This window comes from Nicotiana tabacum, chromosome 16, assembly GCF_000715075.1.
Source record: "Nicotiana tabacum cultivar K326 chromosome 16, ASM71507v2, whole genome shotgun sequence".
Taxonomy (NCBI): Eukaryota; Viridiplantae; Streptophyta; class Magnoliopsida; order Solanales; family Solanaceae; genus Nicotiana; species Nicotiana tabacum.
Window position 1 is genome coordinate 13150434 of NC_134095.1, and position 13012 is coordinate 13163445.

The window sequence follows — 13012 nt, forward strand, 5'->3', positions numbered from 1 at the left end:
AATGGGTATATCATAATACTTGCATGAAAAGGGGTAGAAAGAATGTCTATAGGATTTATTTGATCTATTTGCTATCCGACCTGCTATGTGTATCATTTAAGGCTCTTTGTGAACTATTAGAGATCATGTCATTAGGGGAATCTCACACTTACGTAACTAGCATCCTATCAAAGCATCAGTGCTTTATCTATTCTTGTGTCTACTGCTATGTGTCGCTAGATAGCATGCTTATAGGGAATAAATGCTAATAACAACCCTTCAATCTGCACCATGCTCAATAGATGTCATGCCTATAAGATTTTAACTACTTAATTCATTATTGCATCATACTGTCCATCTAGAAAGCCGGCCTATAGGAGATAAATATATATATATGAAATCAGTTCAAATCACCAATCTTTAGAAATCATGCATATAGGACATCACTACTCGCAATAAGGCACAATACTGGATTCTTTAAACATTGTTTCATTATTTATCCACGCGATTATTAGGAAGTATAAATCATTTTGAGCGTTTCCAATAAGTTTTATTGTCCCTTACTGTGTAACCACTTAGAGATCATGCCTATAGATTTATTAACTTAAAATCTGTAATAAGCAGTATCAGGTAATCACAAACTGGTAACTTAGAAATCATAGGTCTAAAAATGGCCTGCACATCTGAATCAGATCATATAGAAGCCACGCCCATGGGCTTAATGACTTCAATTTCCCTCAATTCTGAAACTGCCTAATACCTAACGTAGGAATCTGTTTGCGTGCATTTGTTGTCTAATTGTGGAGGCTATTTTTTAAAATTGACCCTTTAACTGCCTATATGTGAAGTCCAACATATTTTGTATGTCGCCTAGTTTGACATTTTCTGAGCAGCCCAAGTCAAGTCTAGAACCACCAAAAGTAAAGGTCCAATGCCTCCTGGACCATAGGAATGGGACGGGTAGCGCACGCCTAAGGCACGATTTAGAATCAGCTAGTGCGATTTAGGTAATAACTTAAAGATAGTAATTGGGTAGCAGAAGATGATAGTTTGTGCCCGCTGAATAATACGAGTAACACCCCATCTTGAGGGAGTTACGAAGTATTATTTATGTTGCACGGGGTGATCCTTTAGGCTAAAACACTTAGGACCACCATCCCCCATCTTATTCCTATTTATCTATGAGTCAAGTGTTTTGATAATAAAACTTCCCAAACTTCTTGCTTTTTCTTCTTTATTTATCTGATTAATTCATGTAATTCAAGTTTGGTCGGGACCCACAGTTGTGGACCTCGAAGAGACCTAATACCTTCTCTTCGAGGTAATTTCGAGCTCTTACTCGATCTTTGGTGATGCAAACTAGTCAAACCTGAGTCACTTGCAAATAGGTGCCCTAACGCACCTTAAAAATCGTTAAGTGGCGACTCTTCTCTTTTAACACACTACCCTTCCTTTAAAAGAGTTGTCAATGTCGAAACCCGATTTCGCGAGAAAAAGGGGCGCAAGAACATGGCGACTCTGCTGGGGATATATTTAGGCTCTTACCTAGCAAATTTGGCTTATATGAATTATTCTTCTCTGATAAACGTGTTTCATTTATTTGCTGCTACATGCACATCCCGCTCCTATTTTTCCTCTTATTTATCTAATTCATTGCTGTATGCACATCCCTCCCCTATTCTCCCTTCATTTGAATTCATGGTAATATGCAAATACCTTCCCTTCTCCACCCTTCCTTGCTTAAATTGATTTTAACATGCATATCCCTCTCTTATTTACCCTTATTTGCTATAACTGCTCTTCATTCGTTTAAATATTGCTACATCATGCCTCTTTTGTCCCTACTCCCTTGCTTGGTATAATACCTTCTCATATATCCCGCAAACTAACTTCTTTCCTTTGTCTTTCTTTTTATATTCTTCATGTTTTACCTTAACATCGTCTTTATCGCTTTCTATTTATTATGAAAATACTTGACAATGTATTATTTATTTTCGCATAAAGCATGCTCCACATCATATTTCACTCGTGCCCAATTAATACCATAGTGGCACTTGATGAGTGTCCGCGCTTTTCCGAAATGTCGATCAACGGTACAGTCGATGTTTCGGTGCCTTTCCCTCTCAAGTTATCCGCTTGAGGGTACCAGTCTAGACTCTTCTAGAAACCCCACTTGAATATCAATTGTGCATGCATCATGTCAAACCTAGTACAGGTTATAACGTTTTTCACGTGATATCCCGCTAAGATAAGCCTTGTCCAAAGTCTGACGGGATTTCCACAATCCCAATGGACATTATCATGTTATGTGCATTACTTGGAGAAAATATGCCAATATGTTGATCATTAGCATGTAAATAGTCGAATCTGGAGGGTGAAAGACTAACTTTATTTGTTTGCAGAAAATGAAGCACGAAATCCCCAAGTTCGACATGGTCCAAAACATCCCACCTTTGGTGCTGGATTGGTGGAAAAATCTCGCACCTTGTGACAAGAATCACGTAAGAAGGGTCCTGGGTAATTTGCCATCTTTGTTAGACATTCGACCAAACAAAGCATTGATTGGGGCCACTACTATGTTTTGGGATGAGAAAAGGGTTGTCTTCCGCTTCGGTGGCATAGAGATGACTCCTCTCTTGGAGAAAATAGGAGGTTTCGCTAATCTGCCATGGGATAGTCCGGATTACTGGTACTAGAGAATCGCACCCCTCACGGTTTTCTGAAAATTTTAGGTTTCAAGAAAAATGATAAACTGCTTGTTTGAAGAATTTGTACATTCCATTTGAATTTCTTTATGAATGATATGGGCACAGCAAGTCATACTGCCTTTATTATGATGAACTCGCCATTACTTCCTTGGGTTGGACGCACCGTCGAGTCTACGTGTTCATTGTATGCTTCTTGGGGCTGTTGATATTTCCAATGAAAGGGGGAAGGGTCCATACTCATCTAGCCATGGTCGCTAGGACCTTAATGGAAGGCATTGAGGGACAAACATGCACTATCGTCCCCATGATCTTGGCTGAAATGTATCGCGCTCTAGATCGGTACAAGCAGGGGTTTGGGCACTTCGAAGGGTTGTAATCTGCTATTGCAAGTTTGGTTACTAGAACATTTTCAAAGGGGAGAGTATCGCCAGGAGATCTTGCGTCGACCATTAAATTATCACATAACTTACCATCACCCAAAGAGAATGACGTTTATCCAAGGCAGGTTTGTACAACCTAGAAATGATGTGAGTTGGATGCGCTTCTTCAGCAATCGGACGGATGAGTAGGTACATTGGATGTTCGAATGGTTTCCTAGTAGTGAGTTCATCATTTGGTCAAAAGAGACTACTCAAATAGTACTGATCGCGTTGAGGGGAATTTATACTTATGCTCCCATAAGGGTAACGAGACAAACGGGAAAAAACAGGTTATACCTCGAGTTTCTAACATGGTCCAGTACAAAGTATACTTCAAAGGGGACGTTATACCATTCAAGTTTGAGGCACAACATATGTGGAATCAGAAAGTCATCGTGGGAAAGGATACTATTGAGTCAGACATATACCATGTCGGTCGTGTGTACTTCTACCAGTCATGGCTAGTGGATAATATAGTAGGAGACGTCAAGCTGGGAATTAATCTAAAAAGCAGGATCATAGATGATGCTACTGAAGCACAAGTCAAGTAAAGGAAGTTACGCAAGAGGGTTTTGAATCTGAAGCTATGCATCTAGAGCAACACAAATTGAATATGGAAGCAATCAATGAATGGAGGGAAGTTGCCACCAAGTGAACAAAAAGATTGGAATATCTGGAGCAAGGGTTGATGGAACTTGAAGGGAAAATGAGAAAGAGGATTGCAGGATGTCAAAACATGGATGACAATAAGGGAGGGCTCCTAGCAAAGGCTTATCTATTGCTGGATATGCGCGACTTGGGGAATCTAATCGATGGAGTCAAAAGAGCCAAACACGGGTAAGGTCCTTATGAGACAGAATAGATTAGGAGAGTGTTGTTTTACTACTTTCTAGTTTAGTTTAGATTTCGATTGTAATAAGGCACATGCCATTAGTAACTCTCTTATTATTATTGTTTTAACAAAGATTTGATTTATTTTCACATTAATGAAATGACACAATTATTGGCATCAATTTTCTCCAAGTCTATGTGTCGCTAGGCCTACCTCAGGCACAATGAGGTCCCCAAATTAGGACGTGAATTTATAATTCCGCAATACATGTTTAAATACTGCAAACACCCTCTTAATACTCCTTACTAACTTGGTTGCCTTTTGTTTTTTTTCTTTTGATTATTCCCATTCCCAAATGTTGGTTCATGTGTACTGGCATCATCAGCATATCATACCAGATCCAGAGGTCCTCCACTTCCTCCTCCTCCAAGTGATCCCAAAAACAAAGGAAAAACCAAAATGGATGATATGAGCGGTATCGGGAAAGACAACGCTACTCATGTAGAGAATGTTGAAACTTCGAATGGTCGGAGTATTCCACACAGAACAATTTGGGCTTACAGTTGGAACATAAAATACCGGAGTTACAAGGGGAGCTTGGGCAGGTTCGGAACTTGGCAAACCTTTCCCTTACCCTAAACATGCCCGACATCAACCAACAAAATGCCTAAAACCCAGCACCTTCCCAGAACACACAAAACCAACACCCAAAAAATCCTCTCAATGCCACATCTCCTCAAAATCCTAATCCTCCACCGGTAACGACCCCTCTACAACATCATCACCATCCAACCCAGCATCCACAAACCACCACCTACCATACTCCTCAAAACGCACCACAACCTACTCCTGATCCCCAAATCTCAATCAATGACCACCACTATGCCCAGATTCCTAGAGTCCATCAAAGCAATCCCATATATGTGGAAACCTTACTCCACAACAAACCTTATACATACCTGAATCCGCCGAGAAGGACCTGCTCATCAAGAACATGGTGGAAGAACTCAAGAAGCTTAATAGCAAAGTTCAAAGCGTCGAAGGTGGCAAAGGCATTGAGGGCCTGAATTATGATGATTTGTGTATTCAGCCAGATGTAGAATTGTTGGAAGGCTACAAACCTCCTAAGTTTGAGATATTTGATGGAACAAGTGATCCAAAAATGCATTTGAGAACGTATTGTGACAAGCTTGTAGGGGTTGGAAAGGATGAAAGAATTCGTATGAAGTTGTTCATGAGGAGTCTCACTGGAGACGCCCTATCTTGGTACATCAGTCAGAACCCAAAGAAATGTGTTAGTTGGGTGAGCATGACGTCAGATTTTACGGACCGGTTCAGGTTTAACACGAAAAATGCACCAGATGTTTTCTACATTCAAAATCATAAGAATAAGCCAATTGAAACTTTCTGCGCGTATGCTACTCGGTGGAGGTCTGAAGCCGCAAAGGTAAGGCTAGCACTAGAAGAAGAATGGATGAATAAGTTCTTCGTCAAAGCTCAGGATCTGCAATACTATGAAAGGTTGATGGTTATTGAAAACCATAAGTTCTCTGATATCATCAAATTGGGAGAAAGAATAGAAGAAGGGATTAAGAGCGGGATGGTGACAAATTTTGAAGCACTCCAGGCTACAAACAAAGCCTTGCAGTCAGGTGGTATTTCCAAAAAGAAGGAAGTAAGGGCGGTGATGGTGACCCAAGGTCCAAAGTCTTCTCTCACATACCAAACACCCCTACCTACATATCGGCCTTCACACCCAGATACCAACAAGCTGCCGCCACTTATCACATATATAACACCCAGCTAGCATACTACCACTCACCACCAGCCCGCCAAAACTACAAAAAACCTAGACCAAATTTCGACCGCAGACTGCCCAAACAATACACCCCAATTGCTGAACCCATAGATCAACTGTACAAGAGACTGAAGGCAGTCGGTTATGTCACTCCCATTATCGCTATTGCTATGGAAAATTCCTCACAGTGGATTAATCCAAACAAGACATGTGCCTACCACTCGGGCATGAAAGGTCATACTATTGATGAATGTCGCACTTTGAAAGATAAGATCCAGATGTTGATTGACACCAAAATTATACAGGCAAAAGAGGCTTCACCTAATGTCTTTAACAATACTCTCCCAAATCACAGAGGTAAGGGAGTGAATGTGATAGAGACTGACGAAGAATGGGATTCGAAAGTGTCAATTGGACTCATTCGGGAGGGGGGGTTATCCTAAAACATCTCCAGTCACCCTCACACCCATTATAGTGCAGATTCAAACAACGATTGAAGTCGAGATAGACATACTTACTCTATTTGAGGTCGAAGTAACAACGCCCTCAGCTGCGCTAACTCCGTTTGAGGTGGAAGTGAGCACACCTTTCACAGTGACAGTAGTACCTACACCGTCCTTTAAGTCCAATTTTATACCCTGGGACTATGCTGCAGAAGCAAGAAGGAAAGTAAAAAATATGGAGGAAGCAGGTGTAGCGCAGGGTATGACCAGAATCGGTAGGGTTTATACACCCAAAAATTTGGGAGAAACAAGCAAATAAGCTACCTCTAAGCTGCCTGTCATTGAGAGACTGGCCTAGATGACCTTTGGAGAAAGGTGCAAACAAGAGAATATCCTATGGTTGATCATATGAACAAAACCCTTGCTCAATATCCATTTTATAACTACTGCAAAACTCCGAGGCACACAGGAATGCCTTGATGAAGGTGTTGAATGAAGCCTATGTACCCAATAACATTACTAGTAAGGAAATAGCCAACATGGTAGGGCAAGTGTTGTAAAGCCACAAAATCACTTTTTATGAAGATGATCTGCCACCGGAAGGACTAAACCAAAATAGGGCATTGAATATCATGGTGCAATTTGAGGACATATTCATCGCCAGGGTCCTGATAGGTGGGGGTTCAAGTCTCAACATATGTCTGCTAATCACTCTGAAGAGGTTGGGTAAAGGTCTGTATGAGATACAAGCAGGAATTTTGAATGTGAAAGCATTTGATGGGTCTCAAAGGGCCACAATTGGAGAGATCAACCTCAGTCTACAAATGGGCCCGACCTGGTTTGATGTCGAGTTTCAAGTGCTGGATATAACTGCAACATACAACCTGCTGTTGGGACGACCTTGGATACATGCCGCTGGGGTTGTAGCTTCCACTCTGCACCAGGCTGTGAAGTTTAAATGGAATCATCAGGAAGTGATCATCCATGGAGATGGGAGTAATCCCATTTATACCAATCAGACTATTCTGGTCATCGAGAATAGAAGGAAGTTGGGTGGAGAAACATATCATCGCATTGAGCGTGTGAATGCAATTGAGAAAGATAAATGGTGGAGCCGCAAGATAGAAAGCATATTGGAATGGATAGGATATGAACCTGACAAGGGTCTCGGTAAGAATCTCCAGGGTATCACTAAACCAATACAGCTAAAGCGTCACGACACAACCTTTGGGCTGGGATATAAGTAAACCTGGTAGGAGTATAATGATTGGTTGCTGCCATAGCGTGGTTGTTATTTCCCTCTTGAGCAGCCAATACTGCATTTGCACCAGACATTTCAACAAACTAACGTGATATGGGGATCTGAAGAAGAAGAAGAAGCTTTAGCTGGCCTAAAGAATCTATTTCTGGATGATGAAGACATGGACTGCAGTATGATAGTTGAGGAAGAGGAGGAGGAGGGAGACCTTACCATTCAGACCATGGAGAAAGGAACTATTCTCAGGAATTGGACTGCTGCACTGTCACGGGCCTATCGAGTTCCTGGGTAGCCTGGCAATTAGCACAATTTATTTTTAAAAAGCAATTTTGAGCATTTAAGACATTTTCAGTATTTTGTTTTAAACGTATTTTGTTATGAAATAACCGCTCGGGCCATCGAGTCGTACTTCTTTTGATGTTCTCAAGATTTGTCTAATGAATTTATATTTTTAGTATTTGTTATTATCTTTTACATTTTTATATGCAACGTTATTATTACTTATCCCGATTAACCTGCGATCGTGACATGTAATGAGGCAACGCAACATAAGGACAATGATTTAGAGGATATGGAAGACGATGTAATACCTGAGGAAATTGTCAGAGAGATAAATTTTTTGAAAACAAGCCTAAGTCCAAATTGGACAAAACCGAGACAATTAACTTAGGAGATTCCAAAACAGTCAAGGAAACACATATAAGTATTCACCTGTCACCATCCGAGAAAGAAGAGTACATTCAATTCCTAAAAGATATGAAGATATCTTTGCATAGTCTTATGATGATACGACTAATCTGAGCACACCCATAGTGGCTCACAAGTTACCCACCGATTCCATGTGCCCGCCAGTGAAATAGAAGCTCAGAAAATTCAAGCCAGATATGAGTTTGAAGATAAAAGAGGAAGTTACTAAGAAAATCAAAGCCAAGGTTCTCAGAGTGGTTGAATATCTAACCTGGTTAGCCAACATTATACCGGTTCTGAAGAAGGACGAGAAGGTTAAAGTATGTGTCGATTATCAAGATTTAAATAGAGCAAGTCTCAAAAACGATTTCCTGTTGCCCAATATACACATACCGATTGACAACTGTGCCAAGCATGAGCTCTAGTCTTTTGTGGATTGCTTCGCAGGATATTATCAAATCTGGATGGATGAAGAGGATATGGAAAAGACAGCTTTTATCACTCCGTGGGGGGATGTATTGCTATAAAATGATGCTGTTTGTCCTAAAGAATGCTGAAGCTACTTACATGAGAGCCATGGCGATCATTTTCCATGACATTATTCATAAAGAAATAGAGGTGTACGTGGATGACGTTATCGTCAAATCCAGAAGAAGCACATGTCATATAGCATACTTGAGGAAATTCTTTAATTGGCTTCGAAGGTACAATTTGAAACTGAATCCTGCAAAGTGTGCCTTCGGAGTCCCTGCCAGAAAATTGCTAGGCTACATCGTCAGTCGCCAAGGGATTGAACAAGACCCGTCAAAGCTATCCAAGACTTGACACCTCCAAAGAGCAAGAAAGATATGATGAATTTTTTAGGGCATCTCAACTATATCAACTGTTTCATAGCACAATCAACTATCATCTGTGAACCGATTTTCAAAATGTTAAAGAAAGATGCTGCAACAAGCTGGACTGAAGAATGCCAGAAAGCCTTTGACAAAATCAAAGAATATTTGTCCAAACCACCAGTCCTGGTCTTACCAGAACCTGGGAGACCTTTTTTACTCTACCTATCTGTACTAGATGTGGCTTTCGACTGTGTCTTAGGATAACACAACGATACCAGAAGAAAGGAGCAGACCATATATTATCTGAGTAAGAGTTCACGCCATATGAAGCACGATATTCTTTGCTGGAACGTACATGCTGCACTTTAACATGGATAGCTCAAAAGTTGAGGCATTATTTCTTTGCCTACACCACGTATCTCATATCAAGAATGGATCCTTTAAAATACATTTTTCAGAAACCCATGCCTACAGGGAAGTTAGCAAAATGGCAAATACTACTAAGTAAGTTCGACATCATCTACATAACTCAGAAGACAGTCAAAGGGCAAACATTGGCGGATCATCTTGCAGAAAATCCCGTAGGTGGAGAATATGAGCCGCTGAAAATGTATTTCCCCGATGAAGAGGTATCGTTCATAGGAGAAGATATCACCAAAACATATAATGGTTGGAGAATGTTTTCCGATGGAGCTGCGAAATTCAAAGGAGTGGGTATTGGAGTTGTCTTAGTATCATAAATAGGTCAACACTATCCAGTATCCGCAAAGATCAGATTCTCGTGTACCAATAATATGGCAGAATACGAGGCCTGCATCTTAGGACTCAGGTTAGCCATTGACATGAACGTTCAGGAACTACTGGTAATTGGTGATTCAGGCTTTTTGGTACATCAGGTTCTAGGAGAATGGGCTACAAAGAATACCAAGATATTGCCATATTTGCACTATGTACAAGAATTTATGAAGAGATTCATAAAGATAGAATTCAAACATGTTCCAAGGATTCAGAATGAGTTCACCGATGCATTGGCTACTTTATCTTCCATGATACAACACCCATACAAGAATTTCATCGACCCTATCCCAGTAGGAATCCAAAGTCAGTTGGCTTATTTTGCTCATGTCGAAGAAGAAACCGATGAAAATCCATGGTTCCACGACATTAAAGAATATCTAACAAAAGGAGAATACCCGGAGCACACAAATCATACTTAGAAATGCACACTTCGAAGGTTATCCAACCACTACTTCCAAAGTGGAGGAATTATGTACAGGAGGACCCCGGATCTGGGGTTGTTACGATGTGTCGTCGCCAAGGAAGCATCCAAATTGCTCGAAGAGATACATGCCGGAACCTGCAGACCAGACATGAATGGCTTCGTCTTAGCTAAGAAGATATTAAGAGCAGGATATTTTTGGATGACTATGGAAACATACTACATCAGGTATGTCCAAAAGTGTCACCAATGCCAAGTACATGCTGATATGATACGAGTGCCACCATGTGAACACAATGCAATAAACGCACCCTGGCCTTTCTCCGCTTGGGGCATGGATGTTATTGGTCCAATCGAACCCGCTGCTTCAAATGGACATAGATATATTCTGGTGGCCATAGACTATTTCACAAAATGGTTTAAAGTCGCATCTTACAAAGTTGTAACTAAGAAAGTCATCGCAGATTTTGTTAGAGGTCGTGTTGTTTGCCTATTCGTGGTGACAAAATCCATCATCACCGACAACACTGCCAACCTCAACAATGACTTAATGAAATCTATGTGTGACACCTTCAAGATCAAGCACAAGAATTCCACAGCATACAGGCCTCAAATGAATGGAGTAGTGGAGGCCGCCAACAAGAGCATCAAGAAAATACCGAGAAAGATGGTAGACAATCACAAGCAATGGCACGAGAAATTACCATTTGCCTTATTGGGATATCCTACCACAGTTTGCAGATCAACCGGGGCAACCCCATGCTTGCTGGTCTACGGTACTGAAACTGTCATTCCCGCCGAAGTCGAAATTCCTTCTTTAAGAATTATACAAGAAGCTGAACTCAGTGATGCAGAATAAATACGGAGTCGCTATGAACAACTGGCTCTCATTAACGGGAAAAGAATGAATGTGGTATGCCATGGTCTACTTTATCAGAACAGAATGTCCAAAGCTTTCAACAAAAGGGTCAGACCTAGATAGTTCACACTGAGGAAGTTGGTGCTGAAGTGAATCTTCCCACATCAGGATGAAGCCAAAGGGAAGTTTTCACCCAACTGGCACGGTCCTTACATGGTTCATCGAGTACTAATAGGAGCAACACTCATACTTGCAGAAATGGACGAGAAATTTGGCTAAAACCTATCAACTCAGACGCAGTCAAGAGATACTATGTTTAGATTGTTTACATTTCTTCACTTGATGTAACTGAACTATGCTTGACCTGATTCCCGTTTAAGAGTTGATACGTAGGCAGCCCTGTGGGTTCGGTCACATCTTAATAAAATCTTCATTTTGCCATGGTCAGAAACTAGGGCAAAATTTTGAGGAGGACTCTCAAAATTTTGAAGCAAGTCCAGTCGATTTCGTCATACGAAGAACAGTCAAAGAATCGCTTTCAAACTGGGGCAGAATTTTGAGTAGGACCGTCAAAATTCTAAAACAAGGAGGTCATGATGTCTCTAAAATATGTCACAGTCATTGGTTCATCTAATTTACTAGATATCGCATACTAATATATTTTTTAAACAACTATATTTATCAAATGCATGCATATTTTTCGAAAACTTTATTTCTATGGCAGCCAGATGTTACCCAGGGTAACTCTAATAGGATTTCAAGATAGGAGCACAGGCAAAGCAGAAAACGAAAGCACGAACCAACCTTCCCCTACAGAACTTACAATTTTTCTTTGAATGCAGGCACAATTAGACAACGATATTCACAGATACATCAAGACACTACCTTCAAGACAACAAATTATCTAGCACAAACATCCTCAGCTAAGAAATACCTTACTCTCCCATTGACTGCCTTTTTTTTGCATTGAGACTAAGCATTGTCTCTTCCTTGCATGAGGCTAAGCATTGCCTCCCTAATTGCATAAGGCTAAGCACTGCCTTTCTCTACATCGAGACTAAGCCTTGTCTCCTCTTTGCATGAGGCTAAGCATCGCCTCTCTAATTGCATAAGGCTAAGCACTGCCTTTCCCTGCATGAGACTAAGCACTGTCTCTTATTCCTGCATGAGACTAAGCATTGCCTCCTCTTTGCATGAGGCTAAGCATTGCCTCCCTAATTACATAAGGCTAAGCAGTGGTCTTTCACTGCATGAGACTAAGCCTTGTCTCTTATTTCTACATGAGACTAAGCATTGTCTCCCTCTTTGCATGAGGCCAAGCATTGCCTTCCTAATTGTATAAGGCTAAGCACTGCCTTTCCCTACATGAGATTAAGCATTGTCTCCCTCTCTGCATGAGGCTAAGCATTGCCTCCCTAATTACATAAGGCTAAGCACTACCTTTCCCTGCATGAGACTAAGCATTGTCTTCTATTCCTGCATGAGACTAAGCATTGTCGCCCTTCCTGCATGAGGCTAAGCATTGCCCCTCTTCTACATATGGCTAAGCACTGCCTATCTTCTTCATCAAACAATCAAGTATTGCCGCATCCTTGCATTTTATGGGCTGAAATATCGCCATCTTGTCCAAAGGCGTCATAGTCCGAAGGCATCATCCTCATAGCTAGAAGACACCATTCCATGGCCTGAGGATCTCTAAAAAGGGCACATCATTATTCAAAGACGTCATAGTCCAGAGGCACCATCCTCATGGCCTGAGGACATCATTGCATGGCCTGCGAATCCCTTGTCATATGCTCCATGTCCCAGGACGTCATGGTCTGAGGACATCATCCTCACCGTCCAAAGACAACCTTCATGGTCCAAAGGGAATTTGCATCATGTTTACATTCTCGCAATAACCCATATATATTCACATGTACCGTGTTTTAAGTTTTGTAGGTAATCCAGGAAGTAAGCGTTCTTCAAACGGGA